We start from the raw sequence: 19,425 nt of genomic DNA, 5'->3' as shown, positions 1-19,425 counted from the left end.
ATATCATTGTTGAGGGGTATACTCCCCGCCCCCCGACCCCTCCCACTCCCACGGGTGGCGAAACCTATACCGTGGTCCTTCCCCACCGGGCCCTTGCGGTGGCTGCACCGAGTTTCAGTGCGTCCCTCAGCACGTACTCCTGCAGCCGAGAATGTGCCAGTCGGCAGCATTCTCCCACAGACATCTCCATGTGCTGGTAGATCATCAAGTTTCGGGCCGACCAAAGAGCGTCTTTCACCGAGTTGATGATCTGGGCCAGCAGCACCGGATGTTGGTCTCCGTGTGCGTCCCCGGGAACAGCCCGTAGATCAGAGAGTCCTTCTGATGCCTGTCGACCCCATGTGGAGGTACGAGCACACTTGGTTCGCCAGGTGGGGATACCACCCCTATAAACCTGGCTGTGGACCCGCCCTCACCTGTCCCGCCAAGGATGGCCACCCCCTCCCTGACACCACCCACTGGCTCTGAGCCCGCCCTCACCTGTTCCAGGAGCGGGACCGCGCCCACCTCCCTGGCCACGCCCATACCTGTTCCGCCAGGTGTGGCTTGAAGCCAGTCCACCGCAGAGTCGGCGCTGGAGCCGGAGTTGCAGGTGAGTGAGGCGGCGAGGAGGGAAGGAAGGGATTTTATCTTTAACTAGCGCCTTGTCGGCCGCAGTCGCCACCCGGTTGTTCTCCTGCAGGGCCGCCCTTCTGCAAACCGGGAGTCTTAAAGGCGCGGGGCTCCCATTACATCGTCGACCACCCTGCCAGCAGTCTCTGGCGTTTTATTAAATGAGATGTGACATTCCTGGATGAAATCCAGCTGGAAATTAAAACTGCCATCCTGGTGTGTGGAGGGAAGGCTTCTGAGTTGCCGTTGTAAAGTTTATCAAAGTGACTCCCCAAGGAAAGAAAGTACTGATGCGCCTGAAACAGGTTTCGCACATTCCTCCGGGTCCTGTCCCGTCTTGTCTATTTTGTACGCAGTCCCCTGGCTGTATTACCAAAGATTTATTTAAAATGAACAAAACAAATCTTTCAAAACATCTTTATACCTCTAATACTCTCCCGCCTTTGAAGGCCGAGATTGGGGAATGCGGAAGTTCTGTTAGTATTTTGGTTTCTGAGTCACCAAGGGGTTGTGAGGTGTCTCCTGCCCTTAATTCCTGCACATACATACACTCAACACTCAAACACGGGCCTGTTTGTTCCTGTGTGACAGATACTACCCAGATCTCAGTTCCTAGACGGATTTGAAAGGAGTATTTAGATTAGTGGGGGTTTGGTTTGATTCTCTGGGGAGCCGCTGTGTCAAACAGCTCTTCCATCCGCCGAAAGTGGAACTTCTCGGTGGACAAACATTTTAATTCGGATTCCCACTCCCGTTCCCCTTCAGACATGTCAGTCCATGACCTCCCCCGTACCAAGATGAGGCCACCTTCCCGGTGGCGGAGCACGGCCCTTGTGTTCTGCCTGGGCAGCCTCTAACATGATGGCATGGATATGGATTTCACCTTCTGATTAAAAAAATCCCCCCTCCCTTCTATTCCCCACTCTGACCTTTAACTTCTCACCTGCCCATCACTTCCCCCAGGGTCCCCTCTTCCTTCCCTTTCCCCCATGTCCCACACTCCTCTCCGATTCCTTCCTCTCCAGCCCTTCACCTTTCCCACCCACTTGGCTTCACCTATCACCTTCCAGCCAGCCTCCTACCCCTCCCCTCCCCTCCCCTCCCCTCCCCTCCCCTCCCCTCCCCTCCCCTCCCCTCTTTATTTTGGTATCTTCCCCTCCCCGGCTTCTCAGTCCTGACGAAGGGTCCCGGTCTGAAATGTCGCTGTTTATTATTTCCCAAAGATGCTGCCTGACCTGCTGAGTTCGGTAAATTTATCTCTTTCTGAGTTGAACTTGCCCTCTGTTGATTTGAACTTCTAAGCAGGACTTGACGTCGGCCTCAACTTCGGTGTCAAACCTCGTTTCTAGGTCAGTTCTGGGTTCAGTTTCTCAATGGATTTTAAATTCTGCTGATTGAGATTTTAAGTGGATCTTGCTTTGTATGGATCTAGTTTCTGAATAAGCATCTGTCCAGGGCATTGGTTTCTAGTATATCTTTTAAAAAATGTATTTATTGAGATACAGTGCAGAATAGGCCCTTCTGGTCATTCGATCCACACTGCCCACTGATTTAAACCTAGCCTAATCACAGGGTGATTTACAATGACCAATTAATCTACTAAATAGAAGATCTTTGGACTGTGAGAGGAAACCAGAGCACCTGGAGGAAATCCATGCATATCAGAATCGGGTTTAATATTGCCGGCATATGTCTGACTTGGCATCAGCAGAACAATGCAATACATGATAATAAAGGGAAAAATTGCAATGTGTCTATACAGTATGTATATTAGTTAAATTAAAAAATAGTAATGCAAGAACAGAAATAATCAAAAATAGTGAGTTAGTGTTCATGGGTTCAATGTCCATTCAGAAATCTGATGGCAGAAGGGAAGAACCGATTTCTGAATCACTGAGTGTGTGTCTTTAGGCTCCTGTACCTCCTCCCTGATGGTAACATTGAGAAGAGGACATGCCCTGATGGGGGTCCTTAATGATGGATGCCCCCTTTCTGAGGCACTGCCCCTTGAAGATGTCCTGGATACTACAGAGCCCAGTGCCCATGATGGAGCTGACTGAGTTTACAACTCTCTGCAACTTAATTCGATCCTGCGCAGTGACGCTCCCCTACCCCCCATACCGGACAGTGATGTCAGAATGCTCTCCACGGTACGTCTGTAGAAGTTTTTGAGTTTTTTAGGTGGCAAACCAGATCCCCTCAAACTCACAAGGAGAACATACAAACTGCTTTCAGACAGCGATGTGAATTGAACCTGGGTCACTGGTACGGTAAGGTTCTGTGTATCTGAGACTGTTGTAAAGGTGTGTGGAGGTGGCTAAGCGATTCTGTTTGGAAGATGGCTCCAGCTTCCTGCTGACTGTGTTTTCACAGCTTTGTTTACGTTGAGCAGTCTGTAATCGGGTCAGTGAGCCACATGGGGTGGGCGGTTCAGAAACTAGATACCGTCATCCCCAGCACGGGATAATTGACGCAAGGGATGAGTGGTGGTGATCCACCCAGGAATCTGTCCTCTGATGGGAAGTATGACTAAGTGGGAAGTTGTTTCTGGAGGGAAGATGGACTGGTATCATTTGGCTTGCCCACAGTGATGCACTGACACAGGATTTTGCATATTTTATAGTTAAATAATATTGGAGTAGTCTTGTATCTATATTGGTTGAGTAGGCATTCTTGTTCATTTAAATAATTCATTACAGGTTTAGATGTTCATTTTTAATATCAGAGAGTGTATACAGTATACAACCTGAAATTTGTACTCTTCACAGACATCCACAAAACAAGAAACACCATAGAATGAATGATAGAAACATCAATGCCCCGACCCCCCACCCTGCATAGGTTACACGTATAAATACGTGAATTACATGCGCCATCACGCACCATGGTCCTGGAAGAATGTTGTTTCATTTTTATCGTGTACTATACCAGCAGTTTATGGTTGAAATGACAATAATATGGTTGAATTGACTTGAATTGACATGATGTGGGTGTGCCTCTCTTAAGAGTAGACCTGAAGATAGATCCACGGTCTCCCGTGCCTTCCATTGAATTAATTTAATGCCTTGAAGTTACAAAACATAATACAGGACTTTGTCTTCAATGGCGCATCTTTAAACTTCGTACCTGGCACAGAATTCACCATCTCCCAGGCGGTCTGCCCGGCATAGGATTAATCATCTCCCAGGCATTCTGCCTGGCACAGAATTCACCATCTCCCAGGCATTCTGCCTGGCACAGAATTCACCATCTCCCAGGCATTCTGCCCGGCACAGAATCCACCACCTCCCAGGCATTCTGCCCGGCACAGAATCCACCATCTCCCAGGAATTCTGCCTGGCACAGAATTCACCATCTCCCAGGCATTCTGCCTGGCTCAGAATTCATCATCTCCCAGGCATTCTGCCTGGCACAGAATTCACCATCTCCCAGGCATTCTGCCTGGCTCAAGTGACTGAATCCGAATCAGACTCAGGTTTGTTCTCACTGACGTGTATCATGTAGACACAAAAATGACTATATGTTATAGATTAAATACATAGTGTCAAAGACATATATTGAGCTAGTGTTCATGGACTATTCAGAAATCTGATGATGGAGTGGATGAAGCTGTTTCCAAAACATTGAGTGTGTGTCTTCAGGCTCCTGTACCTCCTCCCTGATGGTAGCAATGAGAAGAGGGTGGTGAGGTTTCTTTGTGATGGAGCCACATTCTTGAGTCAGTGCCTGTTGAAGATGGTCTCGATGGTGGGGGGCTTGTGCCTGAGATGGACTTGGCTGGGTCTCTGACCACTGCATCCTCTCGCGATCCTGTGAACTGGAGCCTCCACACAAGACGGTGGTGCCACCGGTCAGTCGTTAGAACTCGGAGACACTGGCCGCCACAGTAGCGTAACAGTGGGCGTGATTCTGTTACGGCTCGGGGCCACCTGGAGTTCGGAGTTCAATTCCGGTGCCTCTGTTAGGAGTCTCTACGTCCTCCCTGTGGAATGTGTGGGTTTTCCCTGGGGCTCCAGTTTCACAGAAAACCTACAGCAGAATACAGACCCTTCGGCCCACAAAGCTCTGCCTAACATGTCCCTACCTTAGAAATTACTAGGCTTACCTATAGCCCTCTATTTTTCTAAGCTCCACGTACCTCTCCAAAAGTCTCTTAAATATCCCTATCGTATCTGCCTCCACAACCATTGCTGGCAGCCCATTCCACGCACTCACCACTCTGAGTGGAAAAACTTACCTCTGACATCTCCTCTGTACCTTCTCCCCAGCACCTTAAAACTGTGTCCTCTTGTGGCAACCATTTCAGCCCTGGGAAAAAGCCTCTGACTATCCACATGATCAATGCCTCTCATCATCTTATGCACCTCTATCAGGTCACCTCTCATCCTCCCACATCATCAGGTGTCCTTGCACAGTCCAAAGACGTAGTGGGTCAGTTAATAGATTAGAATTAGAATCAGAATCAGGTTTATTATCATGGGCATGTGAAGTGAGATTTGTAATATTGTCCCGTGATTAGGAAAGAGTTAATTGGGTTTGCTGTGGGTGCTATTCAAAGGGCTGAAAGGGTCACTCTCCACTGTATTGCCAAATACATCAGTCTGGGCGAGGGCACTTCTGTGGATCCACGGATCTGGAGACAGTTTTGGTGGCATCTCTACTTCGTTGGGGGTTTCAGGAGACTTGGTATGTCACCAAAGATTCTTGCAACTGTCTACAGTGCAGAGCGTTCCAGGTGGTGTGAAGGCACCGATGCGAGGGGCTGCGTAGGGCTGTAGAATTAGACAACTCCATCACAGGCACAACCCTCCCTGCCATCAAGGACATCTTTCAGAGGTTGTGCCTCAAGAAAGCGGAATTGGCGTTCTCAGTATTTAGGACATGCCCTGCTCTCGTTACTGCCATGAGGGATACACTTTAGGAACAGTTTCTTCCCCTCTGCCACCAGTTCGGGCCATGAACACAGCTCACTATTCCTTTTTTGCACTACTTTTAAACTTATTTTTGTAACATACAGTAATATTTTATATCCTGCACTGTACTGCTGCCGTAAAACAACAAATTTCATGACATACGCTGGTGATAATAAACCTGATTCTGATTCGGTTACAAACCCTGTCATAGGAGGATATTGCCAAGCAGGTCCTAGGTCTCGGCGGAGAAATACAGCCTCCCCACCGTCTTCTGGGAACATCCGGCCTACAGTGTCTCATAGTGGGGGGGGGGGAGAAACACCCAGGACAGGGTTGGTTGGGAAGCTCGAGAGGTGGAAGGGGCCAAATCCCACATGGGTTATCCCCGACCCTGTTCGCACATTGGCCTTACCTGTCAAGTTGGGCTGCTCAGAGCTCAGGGTCAGCAGGTCACCCTGAGGGAGAAGGAGGGACGGACTCTGGCACCAATGCAGCACGTGTCAGCAGGCCACCTGCAAAGCTGGTTTTCCAGAAACTTGAAGAAGGACAGAAGCTGGTTCCTTTCTTTCTCATTCACATCACCAACGAGATCAATTCATCCCTAGGAGCTGATTATATTTATTTTGATTATCTTTTATTTACAGCCTGGTAGCCGGTCTTTCTGGTCCAATGCACCCATGCTGCCTAATTAAACCCACATGACCAATGAATCTACTAACCTGTAGACCGTTAGGACGTGCAAGGACACTGAAGCTCCCAGAAGAACCCATGTGGTCACAGGGGGAAAGTACAAACTCCTTACAGACAGCAGGGGATTTGAACCGGGGCTGCAGGTGCTATAATAGCATTACATTAAACACTACACTCACCGACCAGGGTATTGTCACTTTGATAACTTATTATCAAAGTTACACTATTTCTGTGGGTCCACAGGTCAGATTGGGTTTTAGAGACAATCTTCTTGCTAATACTATAATTTTAATTCCATTTCTTAGAAATTTAATATTATGTTCCCTTGAGAATGTAGTGGGATTTGAACTCGTGTCTCTGGTGTAGTCTTTAGGTTTTTGGGTGGTGGGGAGGTAGGGAGATGCATCTCTACCAAAGGAGGTGTAACATATTCCTTCCCTCCGCTAGCCTGCAGGTCACCCTTGGGCGACGTGTGGCACCTGCTTAGCCCCCCCCCCCACACCACGGATCAGGGTCACATGAAGCCATGGGGGCAGGTGGATGGTCGTATGAGCAGCTGTTGCATATCACAAGTCCTGCTTATGGGACCTCTAACCAGACAGACAATCTCCGATAATGGCTGGGCGGAGGGTTAATGCTTTGCTTCTACTTGTGCGTGAGAGGGGGTGGGGGCTTTGGGGTTCTAACGTTTTTCTGTCATTCATTCTTTGGGGTTTTCCTTCTGTTTTGAGGATGTCTGTGGAGGGTAAGAATTTCAGGTTGTGTACTGTCTACATTCTCTGATCTTAAATCGAACCATTGAGCATGTACCAAGATGCAGGAAAAAGCATTTGTTTGCATTCTATCCAGACAGATCAATGCATACCTAAAAGTGTTAGGTATTAAATAGAAAAAAACTTAGGATACAGAGTAACAGTCACAGAGAGGATGCGGTGCAGGTGGACAAATAAAGTGTAAGGTTCACCACAAGGTAGATGAAGAGATCAAGAATTTATCTTAAATGAATCAGAGGTTCATTCAATAGCCTTATAGCAGTGGGATAAGTTCAAAGTAAATTTATTATCAAATACATATACGTCACAATATACAACCCTGAGATTCATTTTCCTGTGGGCATACTCAGCAAATCTATAGAATAGTAACTATAACAGGATCAATGAAAGATCAACCAGAGTGCAGAAGACAGCAAACTGTGCAAATGCAAATATAAATAAATAGCAATAAATAATGAGAACATGAGATACAGAGTCCTTAAAGTGAGATCACCGGTTGTGGGAATATTTCAATGATGGAGCAACTGAGTCTAGTTATCCCTTTTGTTCGAGACCCCGATGGTTGAGAGCTAGTAACTGGTCTTAAACTTGGTGCAAGTCCTGAGGCTCTTGTACCTTCCAGATAGATAGATACTTTATTAATTCCAAAGAAAATTACAGTGTCACAGTAACATTGCAAGTGCACAGATATACAAATATTAGAAGAGAAGTTAAGAAAGAAACAATAAGTTACCTTAAGCAGTCTAAGAGGAGGGGTCATCACTTCCCTGACTACAGGTTGACTCATTATAGTGCCTAATGGCCGAGGGTTAAAAATGACCTCACATAGCGCTCTTTGGAGCAGCGCAGTTGTCTATTACTAAAGGTGCTCCCCTGTTCAGCCAAGGTGGCATTCAGAGGGTGAGAAACATTGTCCTGAACTGCCAGCATTTTCCATCAGATCCTTTGTTCTACCACAGCCTCCAGAGTGTCCAGTTTGACTCCTATAACAGAGCCAGCCTTTCTAATCAGTTTATTGAACCTGCTGGTATCACCTGTGTTGATGTCATTGCCCCAGTACACCACCGCATAGAAGATTGTATTGGCAACAACAGACTGATAGGCCGTGTGGAGGAGAGGTCTGCATACTCCAAAGGACCTCAGTCTCCTCAGGAAGTAGAGGTGACTCTGGCTCTTCTTGTACACAGCCTCTGTGTTGGTGCTCCACTCAAGTCTGCCACCCCCAAGGTACTTGTAGGTCCTCACCATCAATAGTAACAGGGAGCAGTGCAGGCTTAGTCTTCTTAAAGTCCATCACCGTCCCCTTTGTCTTACTAATGTTGAGCTGCTGATGAGATAGCTGGCACCATTTGACTAAGTCCTCCACCAGGGCCCTGTATTCATCCCGCTGTCCTCCCTGTATACAGCAAACTACTGCTGAGTCATCAAAGAATTTCTACAAGTGTTGTATCTAAAGTCCAGATGGCAGCCGCAAGAAGAGAGCATGGCCTGGGTGGTGGGGATCTCTGTTGACGGATGCTGCTTTCCTACAACAGTGTTTCATGTAGACGTGCTCAATGGTTGGGAGGGCTTTACCCGTGATGTACTGGGCCAAAGCCATTACATTTTGTAGGGTTCTCTGCTCAAGGCTTTGGTGTTCCCAAACCAGGCTGTGATGCAGTCTGTCAATACACTCTTCACTACACACCTATAGAAGTTTGTCAAAGTTTTAGATGTCTTCCTAAATCTCCTTCCTAAGCAAGGATAGGTCTCCTTGAGCCTGGCAATATGTGTTCTTAGGCTTGTATAACTTCTGTCCAACAGGAGATGGGGGAAAGAGAGTGTCTAGGGTGGCTGGGGTCATTGATTAAATTGGCCTTTTTCCTGAGGCAGCAAAAAGTGCAGGCAGGATCAATGGAGGGGAGACTAGTTTATGTGATGGGCTGGGCTGTGTCCACAACTCCTTGCAATTTCTTATCGTTTCAGGCAGAGCAGTTGCCCTACCAATGGAGAGGAGGCTGGTTTGTGTTTATTTTGAAAGTTTCTTACCCTCTATGACCAGAAAGAATTGGAAGATGTGTAGCTCAGATGGTTGATGGTTGGGTTGGATTGTTCCCCAATCTTGGCAAACGATTCATCACCAAGTGAGGAGACATTGTCAGTGTGCTTTTGATTGTGGTGTCTTCTCCAAATGTTTGGCCTTTATGTACTTTTCAATCAGTTGATTGTTCATCATTACAGAAACTCAGTTGTGATGTAGGGAGGAAATCTTGTCACTGATTGGCTGCGGGGCAAACTTCATGCATTGTGGCCTGGCTCATACTGAGGATTGCCACATCACAATGGAGTTTCTGAAATGACGACCGATCAGCTGATTGAAAAGTATCTTTTAAGGGCCAAGCATTCGAGGGACACCACAATGAACAGCACACTGACAATTTCTCCTCATAAGGTGACAAAACGTCTGCAAGTAAATTGCCAAGATTGGAGAACAACTCAACCCAACTACGTATGACTGGGATTGGAGTAATGTTGGCTATAACGTCTTTTTATTGTCTATTATTTTGTATATTTTAAAAGTAAGGTCTTATTTTTGTGCAAAATGTCAGGAGTTTGGTGCACGCCGACAGTGCAATCAATATCTGATGATGTTGTCACACTAACAGAGGAAGAACCACACTGGGTAGTGCTGGACTTGAAGCTTCCTCTGAGTGGGACGTAAAGCTGTCCCACAAGACCATAAGACATAGGAGCAGAATGAGGCCATTTGGCCCATCGCGTCTGTTCTGCCATTTCAACATGGCTGGTCCATTTCCCTCTCAGCCCCAGTGTCCTGCCTTCTGCTCTTGTCCCTTCAAGTCCTGACTGATCAAGAACTTACCAACCTTGCCTTAAATATACACAAAGACTTGGTCTCCACAGCCATCTGTGGCAACAAATTCCACAGATTTACCATTCTCTGACAAAAGAAATTCCCCCTCATCTCCATTCTAAATGGATGTTCCTCTATTCTGAGGCTGTGTCCTCTGGTCTTAGACTTCCTCACCATAGGAAACGTTCTCTCCACATCCGCTCTATCGAGGCCTTTCAATATTTCATAGATTTCAATGAGATCCCACCTCATTCTTCTGGATTCCAGTGAAGGCAGGCCCAGAGCCATCAAATGCTCCAGATATGGTAGCCCTTTCATTCCCGGGATCATTCTTGTAAACCTCCTCTGAAACCTCTCCAGTGTTACCACATCCGTTCTAAGATAGGGGGCCAAAAACTGTTCACAATATTCCAAGTGTGACCTTACCAGTGCTTTATAAAGTCTCAACATTACATCCTTGCTTTTATATTCTGGTCCTCTTGAAATGAAGTCTAATATCACATTTGCCTTCCTCACCACTGACTCAACCTACAAATTAACCTTTAGGGAATCCTGCATGAGGACTCCCAAGTCTCTTTGCTCCTTGGATATTTGAGTTTTCTCTCTATTTAGAAAATAGTCTATGCCTTTATTCCTTCTACCAAACTACATGACAATACACTTCCCTACACTATATTCCATTGCCACTTCTTTGCCCATTCTCCTAATCTGGAGAACGGGCAAAGAAATCCTAAATCCTGCTACAGGCTTTCTGCTTCTTCAACACTACCTGCCCCTCCAGCTATCTTTGTATCATCCGCAAACTTGGCTGCTGTAAAGCCATCAATTCCATCATCCAAATCAATGACATATAACACAAAAAGAATCGGTCTCAACACAGACCCTGTGGAACACCACTAGACACCGGCAGCCAGCCAGAAAAGGCCCCCTTGATTTCCACTCTTTGCCTCCTGCCAATCAGCCAATGCTCTGTCCATAGTGCTCTTTTGAAAATGGCAGAAGGTTTCCTTACCGTGTCGAGAAAAACTCTCTGCTGCCTACCCTTGGCAAGGGCTCCTTCCAACAAAACAAGTGCTTATTTTGAACTATTGCTGCGAAGACAACATGGTAACCAACTTGTGCACAGCAAGCTCCTACAGTCTCATTTCTTCGTGGCCAACTTCCCTCCCTGAACGAATGCCATGTTTATGTGATCTTGCTGTGTATATGTTGTCTGTTGCTGAAGAAACTTTGTGGGGAACTGCCACCCCCCTCCCCCCACTCCCCGGCCAGTACTTACCACCTCAAACTAAGGCAAGAGTTTGTTTGCTTGTTTGAGTATTTATTATTTAGAGATATAGCGCGGAATTGGGCCTTCTGGCCCTTTGAGCCACGACATCCACAATCCACCAATTTAACCCTCACCTAATCACGGGATAATTTACAATGACCAATTAACCTACCAACCAGTATGTTTCTGGACTGTGGGAAGAAACCAGAGCACCCAGAGGAAACCCACGCAGTCCCGGGCAGAAGGTACAAACTCCTTACAGAAGATGCCAGAATTGATATCTGAACTCTGATACCCCAAGTTGTAATAGTGTGACCTACCTTGACATAATCGAGACGCAGTGTCATTAGTAAGGGTGGCTATATAAATAAAGCTTCCCAAGGAATATAAAATTAAGTCTCACTTGCTCCATTAAACCAACTAAAGGTCAATGGGGTGAATCTTACCCCCCCCTCCCAATACAATAAAAGTCACAAAACTGGGAAAATTTATCTTTAAAATTATTATTGTGTTGATTTCCATCCTGAATGGCTCATTAAGACTCACTTCTAGGCCACTGGGAGTCATGGAAAGGGAGCCGCAAAGACTCCTCACCATGGCAATGCTAAGGGTACCATGATGGTGGGGGAAATTTTGATTGGGGGAGGGAAAATACATGTCTCCTGTCTAATGTTCCCTCTAAGGTAGTTTCTCAGCTGGGACTCCGCAGAACCCTAGGGTTTCATAAGAGGTTGCTAGGGGTTCCGCGAGAGATCATGATTTTAAAAAACCATAGTTTTTTGAAGTTCCCGCAATTCTCAGTGGTGGGCAGTGCCCAAGCAATCAAGTGTGCAGTAGGACCGTGTTTATCTGGTTGAGTCCATGCTCAGTTTTTGATGCGAGATAGGAGAAGCCATTGATAATTGGTGGGCACTGTACTGCACAGAGGGGAGGAAGGAGGCTGATAATTGGTGAGCACTGTATTGCATGGAGGGGAGGACAGTAGGCTGATGAATGTGAAGTGCGTTTTCCAAGCATTGAATGGACTTGCTTAACTTGGGCTGTGACGTCAGCCTCTCCCACCTGAATTACCTCCCCCAACTTCCCTTTACGCGCTGCTGACTGACTTATGTGAACGAGCAAACTACCAGTGTAGTAGGAAACTGGAGGGAAATTTTCATGCTAAAGACATCCCAGTGTGGCAATTTTTGAAGAGGAGGTGTAAGATGGAACAGAAGAATTCTCGGCCTAGGCCTACGGACAATTCTGATAAGGTTAATGATGAGGAATTAAAATCTTCTGAGTCATTTCACTGCACTAGTGCAACAACGGGCACAAAAAAGTCTGTCTTTACAATGAAAGCTACTTATCAATGGGTTTTACATGGACTGGTGATCCAAGTTGTCCTATTCCATTGTACCTAGTCTGTGGTAAACAACTTACAAATGTAATGATGGCTCCAGCAAAACTGAAAAGGCAAAACTACATATCATGTAAAAGTGCTGATTATTTCTATTGGAATCTCAAAACAGAGTAAAGCTTTTGAAAATAAAGTCACAGTCAGTAAAGGAGTCAGGAAGCAAGTCATTTAGTAGCTTTAAGATGAGTTCTCTAGAGAATGTTTAAAAAATGTGTGAAAACCTAGACAAAGTGCACACCAATCTCCTACTGCATACAGAAATCCGGTGGCTTAGCAGAGGAAGAGTTCACAATGGGGTGTTGAGCTGAAAGGTGAATTCAGCAGGAAGCACTTTCAAGAGAATAGTAGGTCAGATTTCGCAGAGTGCTTTGAAGGTGAAGAATGGCTACAGCAACTAGCCTACTTGACATTTTTCATCATATGAACCAGTTGAACAAATCTCTGCAAGGCCCTGGAAAAACGTTTTGACTTCCGGTGACAAGATTCTTGCATTTAAAAGGAAACTGAATCTTAAAAATCACATTGCAAAAGGAAATTTTGAGATGTTTCCACTGCTGCTTGGGCTTGAGAGTGAGGAAGGATATCAGAAAGTCTCAAGTCTTATTGAAAACCACCTGGAAGAACTGTAGAACAAGAATGAACACTATTTTTCCTCCCTTTCAACACGAGTATGACTGGGTGAGGGACCCTTTCTCTGAATCTTCTGCTCAGCCTAAAAACTTGACTGCGAGAGAAGAGGAAGAACTTTGTGAGCTGCACTCTGATCATGCACTCAAGGTGGGATTTACAGACCTGCCCCTGGACAAGTTCTGGATTTCTGTGAAAGAAGAATGCCCCGCCATTGATAGGAAAGCAATGAATATTGTGCTCCAGTTTTCAACTTCTCACATGTGTGAGCAAGCTTTTTCTTGTTTAACAAGCATCAAGAGCAAGGATAGAAATAGTTTCATTTCGACTGAAGGTGAAATCTGTGTGTGCTTATCTTAAGTTTGACCCAGAATTGAAAAATTTATTATGTTTACCTTATGAGTTTTTACAATTTATGAAGAGGAAAGAAAGAGATTAATTTCAAGAAAGGTTGGCTAAAAATTCAGTCTCTACTCAAAAGAACATTGACAATTATTTTCAGATTATTATATCTACAACTTACTGGTCACACTAACGTACCATGAGCTGTAGATATAATAATTTTTACACTGGGGTTTCATGAGACCTGAAAATTATTTCACGGGTTCCTCCAGGGCAAAAAGGTTGAGAAAGACTAAGGCGCACACACCTTTTGCTACTAGCGCACAAAGGAATTTAAACTACGCAGAAAAGGTTGCCATCCTCTACCCCGTTGGCATGTTAAATATATGTCATGATCGTACACAATCACGTTTCTTTTTCCGGTTTCTGATGCAAACGGTGTTGACAACGTGGAATTTGCAATGATTGCAGATTTTAGAACTGGCTTTTTTATACTGCTTTTATTGAAGAAATCATTGATCCACTGTGTCAAATTTCAAAGAAGCAAAGGGTGTGAAATGAAAAAGAACTGCTAGTTCATTGAAAGCAGAATGGCTTAATGAAACAGTAGAAACCACTACACTGAAAGCTCATGAGGTCAGGAACATCCAGCTATAAGAAATATTTATGTACAATACAGAAAATGGTGTTACCTGCATGTGATCAACAAACTGGACTTGGTAGTTTATTATCCTTAGAATAGCTTCAGGTTTACTTCCACTTAAAAAATTCAGTGTGCACACGTTGTCACCGGGCAAAATATTGCACAGCACAAGATATTTGTGCACACTGGTCATTACAAATTAGAGGGAACATTGTTTGGAAAAGACTTGAAGTGCCAAGTGGACTGATTCTGTTCCTGTCCTGATAGACTGTACGACCCTTCTCATGGACTGAATTCTGTGCTACAAGGTGAAGCCAGGTAACACGGCCAGTGCTGCTGGCTGACTGACAGATCTGGAGACCAGGGTTCAATTTCCACTTTGAGTGTGTGTGTGTGTGTGTGTGCGCGCGCGCGCGTGCGTGCACACTTGTATGGGGTTTGCACATTTTCCCTGTGACCCCAGGGTGCTGCTCCCATTTCATTCCATATTTCAACAATGTGTGGGGTTGGGGGTGGGAGGGGTTAATTGGTCCCTGTAAAGTGAGCCTGAGTTTTTGAGTGAGAGGTAAAATACCGGGGGGCGGGGGGGGGTGGGGGGATGGGTTTGATGGGAGTGTAGTGGCCAGAGGTTACAGGGAAAATTAGTAGGTTACATCAAACCAAGCCAGAGACCCTATGCATTTTCTGCAAACCCCTCTGGTCCTTGCACCCTGACCTATCTCTGTATCCCCCTCCCAGCTTCTGTAACCCCCTCCAAAAACTACACCCCTCCCTATCTCTGTAACCCCCCCCTCCTGACCCTATACTCCTCCCTATATCTGCAACCCCCTCTGGTCCCTGTGAGGCCTCCGTCGGTCAGGGTCGACCAGGGATGTTGCATCCTCACTGTCTGGATACAGAAGCCTGGGCAGTACGATATGGGGAGCAAGCTGTTGCCCATGTAGCAAGCTCCCCCTCTCCGTGCATCTGATGAACCCAAAGGAATAGCAGAGACCGATACAGTTTGGCACCAGTGGCAACGAGGGGTTGCCAGTTGACATTGAACTCGATGTAGGATTGCTTTAGGGACTCCAGCTTCAGATTCTTCTCTCTGGGTTTACTCCTGAAACCCGCCATATGAGTGGGTCTAGTTGCAAGGCAGCAGAGGTATGAGATCAGAGTTTTCCTTCCAGACGAGCTGCCCCTACACCCCTCCCTATTTCTGTAACCCCCTCAAGACCCTACACCCCTTTGTAACCCCCTCCAGACCCTCCACCCCTCCTTATCTCTGTAACCACCTCCAGACCCTACACCCCTCCCTATCTCTGTAACCCCCTCCAGACCCTCCACCCCTCCCTATCTCTGTAACCACCTCCAGACCCTACACCCCTCCCTATCTCTGTAACCCCCTCCAGACCCTACAACCCTCTGTAACCCCCTCCAGACCCATCACCCCTCCCTATCTCTGTAACCCCCTCCAGACCCTACACCCCTCTGTAACCCCCTCCAGACCCTTCACCCCTCCCTATCTCTGTAACCCCCTCCAGACCCTACACCCCTCCCTATCTCTGTAACCACCTCCAGACCCTACACCCCTCTGTAACCCCCTCCAGACCCTTCACCCCTCCCTATCTCTGTAACCCCCTCCAGACCCTACACCCCTCCCTATCTCTGTAACCCCCTCCAGACCCTACACCCCTCTGTAACCCCCTCCAGACCCTACACCCCTCCCTATCTCTGTAACCCCTCCAGACCCTTCACCCCTCCCTATCTCTGTAATCCCCTCCAGACCCTACACCCCTCTGTAATCCCCTCCAGACCCTACACCCCTCTGTAACCCCCTCCAGACCCTACACCCCTCCCTATCTCTGTAACCCCCTCCAACCCTACACCCCTCCCTATCTCTGTAACCCCCTCCAACCCTACACCCCTCCCTATCTCTGTAACCCCCTCCAGACCCTCCACCCCTCCCTATCTCTGTAACCCCCTCCAACCCTCCACCCCTCCCTATCTCTGTAACCCCCTCCAACCCTACACCCCTCCCTATCTCTGTAACCCCCTCCAGACCCTCCACCCCTCCCTATCTCTGTAACCCCCTCCAACCCTACACCCCTCCCTATCTCTGTAACCCCCTCCAACCCTACACCCCTCCCTATCTCTGTAACCCCCTCCAGACCCTCCACCCCTCCCTATCTCTGTAACCCCCTCCAACCCTCCACCCCTCCCTATCTCTGTAACCCCCTCCAACCCTACACCCCTCCCTATCTCTGTAACCCCCTCCAGACCCTCCACCCCTCCCTATCTCTGTAACCCCCTCCAACCCTACACCCCTCCCTATCTCTGTAACCCCCTCCAGACCCTCCACCCCTCCCTATCTCTGTAACCCCCACCAACCCTACACCCCTCCCTATATCTGTAACCCCCTCCAACCCTATACCCCTCCCTTTCTCTGTAACCCCCTCCAGACCCTCCACCCCTCCCTATCTCTGTAACCCCCTACCAACCCTCCACCCCTCCCTATCTCTGTAATCCCCTCCAGACCCTCCACCCCTCCCTATCTCTGTAACCCCCTCCAGACCCTACACCCCTCTGTAACCCCCTCCAGACCCTCCACCCCTCCCTATCTCTGTAACCCCCTCCAACCCTCCACCCCTCCCTATCTCTGTAACCCCCTCCAGACCCTACACCCCTCCCTATCTCTGTAACCCCCTCCAGACCCTCCACCCCTCCCTATCTCTGTAACCCCCTCCAACCCTACACCCCCCATCTCTGTAACCCCCTCCAGACCCTCCACCCCTCCCTATCTCTGTAACCCCCTCCAACCCTCCACCCCTCCCTATCTCTGTAACCCCCTCCAACCCTACACCCCTCTCTATCTTTGTAACCCCCTCCAGACCCTACACCCCTCCCTATCTCTGTAACCCCCTCCAACCCTACACCCCTCCCTATCTCTGTAACCCCCTCCAACCCTACACCCCTCCCTATCTCTGTAACCCCCTCCAGACCCTCCACCCCTCCCTATCTCTGTAACCCCCTCCAACCCTCCACCCCTCCCTATCTCTGTAACCCCCTCCAGACCCTACACCTCTCCCTATCTCTGTAACCCCCTCCAGACCCTTCACCCCTCCCTATCTCTGTAATCCCCTCCAGACCCTACACCCCTCTGTAACCCCCTCCAGATCCTACACCCCTCCCTATCTCTGTAACCCCCTCCAGACCCTACACCCCTCCCTATCTCTGTAACCCCCTCCAACCCTACACCCCTCCCTATCTCTGTAACCCCCTCCAGACCCTCCACCCCTCCCTATCTCTGTAACCCCCTCCAACCCTCCACCCCTCCCTATCTCTGTAATCCCCTCCAGACCCTCCACCCCTCCCTATCTCTGTAACCCCCTCCAGACCCTCCACCCCTCCCTATCTCTGTAACCCCCTCCAACCCTACACCCCCCCATCTCTGTAACCCCCTCCAGACCCTCCACCCCTCCCTATCTCTGTAACCCCCTCCAACCCTCCACCCCTCCCTATCTCTGTAACCCCCTCCAACCCTACACCCCTCCCTATCTTTCTAACCCCCTCCAGACCCTACACCCCTCCCTATCTCTGTAACCCCCTCCAGACCCTTCACCCCTCCCTATCTCTGTAATCCCCTCCAGACCCTACACCCCTCTGTAACCCCCTCCAGATCCTACACCCCTCCCTATCTCTGTAACCCCCTCCAGACCCTACACCCTATCTCTGTAACCCCCTCCAGATCCTACACCCCTCCCTATCTCTGTAATCCCCTCCAGACCCTACACCCCTCTGTAACCCCCTCCAGACCCTACACCCCTCCCTATCTCTGTAACCCCCTCCAGACCCTACACCCCTCTGTAACCCCCTCCAGACCCTCCACCCCTCCCTATCTCTGTAACCCCCTCCAACCCTCCACCCCTCCCTATCTCTGTAACCCCCTCCAGACCCTCCACCCCTCCCTATCTCTGTAACCCCCTCCAACCCTACACCCCCCATCTCTGTAACCCCCTCCAGACCCTCCACCCCTCCCTATCTCTGTAACCCCCTCCAACCCTCCACCCCTCCCTATCTCTGTAACCCCCTCCAACCCTACACCCCTCCCTATCTTTGTAACCCCCTCCAGACCCTACACCCCTCCCTATCTCTGTAACCCCCTCCAACCCTACAGCCCTCCCTATCTCTGTAACCCCCTCCAACCCTACACCCCTCCCTATCTCTGTAACCCCCTCCAGACCCTCCACCCCTCCCTATCTCTGTAACCCCCTCCAACCCTCCACCCCTCCCTATCTCTGTAACCCCCTCCAACCCTCCACCCCTCCCTATCTCTGTAACCCCCTCCAGACCCTACACCCCTCCCTATCTCTGTAACCCCCTCCAGACCCTTCACCCCTCCCTATCTCTGTAATCCCCTCCAGACCCTACACCCCTCTGTAACCCCCTCCAGATCCTACACCCCTCCCTATCTCTATAACCCCCTCCAGACCCTACACCCCTCTGTAACCCCCTCCAGACCCTACACCCCTCCCTATCTCTGTAACCCCCTCCAGACCCTCCACCCCTCCCTATCTCTGTAACCCCCTCCAACCCTACACCCCTCCCTATCTCAGTAACCCCCTCCAGACCCTCCACCCCTCCCTATCTCTGTAACCCCCTCCAACCCTACACCCCTCCCTATCTCTGTAACCCCCTCCAGACCCTCCACCCCTCCCTATCTCTGTAACCCCCACCAACCCTACACCCCTCCCTATCTCTGTAACCCCCTCCAACCCTACACCCCTCCCTATCTCTGTAACCCCCTCCAGACCCTACACCCCTCCCTATCTCTGTAACCCCCTCCAGACCCTCCACCCCTCCCTATCTCTGTAACCCCCTCCAGACCCTCCACCCCTCCCTATCTCTGTAACCCCCTCCAGACCCTCCACCCCTCCCTATCTCTGTAACCCCCTCCAACCCTACACCCCTCCCTATCTCTGTAACCCCCTCCAACCCTACACCCCTCCCTATCTCTGTAACCCCCTCCAGACCCTCCACCCCTCCCTATCTCTGTAACCCCCTCCAGATCCGACACCCCTCACTATCTCTGTAACCCCCTCCAGACCCTACACCCCTCCCTATCTCTGTAACCCAATCCAGACCCTCCACCCCTCCCTATCTCTGTAACCCCCTCCAACCCTACACCCCTCCCTATCTCTGTAACCCCCTCCAGACCCTCCACCCCTCCCTATCTCTGTAACCCCCTCCAACCCTACACCCCTCCCTATCTCTGTAACCCCCTCCAGACCCTCCATCCCTCCCTATCTATGTAACCCCCTCC

The 19,425-nt window shown here is 48.9% G+C and overlaps 1 protein-coding gene across 4 annotated transcripts in view; it reads left to right on the top strand.

Moving 5' to 3' along the window:
* Positions 1-502: 502 nt before the first annotated feature.
* The window catches only part of LOC134346948 (activated CDC42 kinase 1-like), a 77,690-nt gene continuing 58,767 nt past the window's right edge, over positions 503-19,425 (top strand). For 2 of the 4 annotated variants that reach the window (XM_063048842.1, XM_063048838.1), the window contains exon 1: positions 503-592. The gene's annotated coding sequence lies outside the window, so the exon portion shown is untranslated. Of the gene's footprint in view, positions 593-1,793; positions 1,962-19,425 lie in introns of those variants that run through there. The other 2 variants (XM_063048839.1, XM_063048840.1) reach the window with 2 other exon arrangements.

Source organism: Mobula hypostoma, chromosome 5 (genome assembly GCF_963921235.1).
Source record: "Mobula hypostoma chromosome 5, sMobHyp1.1, whole genome shotgun sequence".
NCBI classification, from domain to species: Eukaryota; Metazoa; Chordata; class Chondrichthyes; order Myliobatiformes; family Myliobatidae; genus Mobula; species Mobula hypostoma.
The sequence above is the reverse complement of the archived record's forward strand: the minus strand, read 5'-3'. Positions and strand labels throughout refer to the sequence as shown.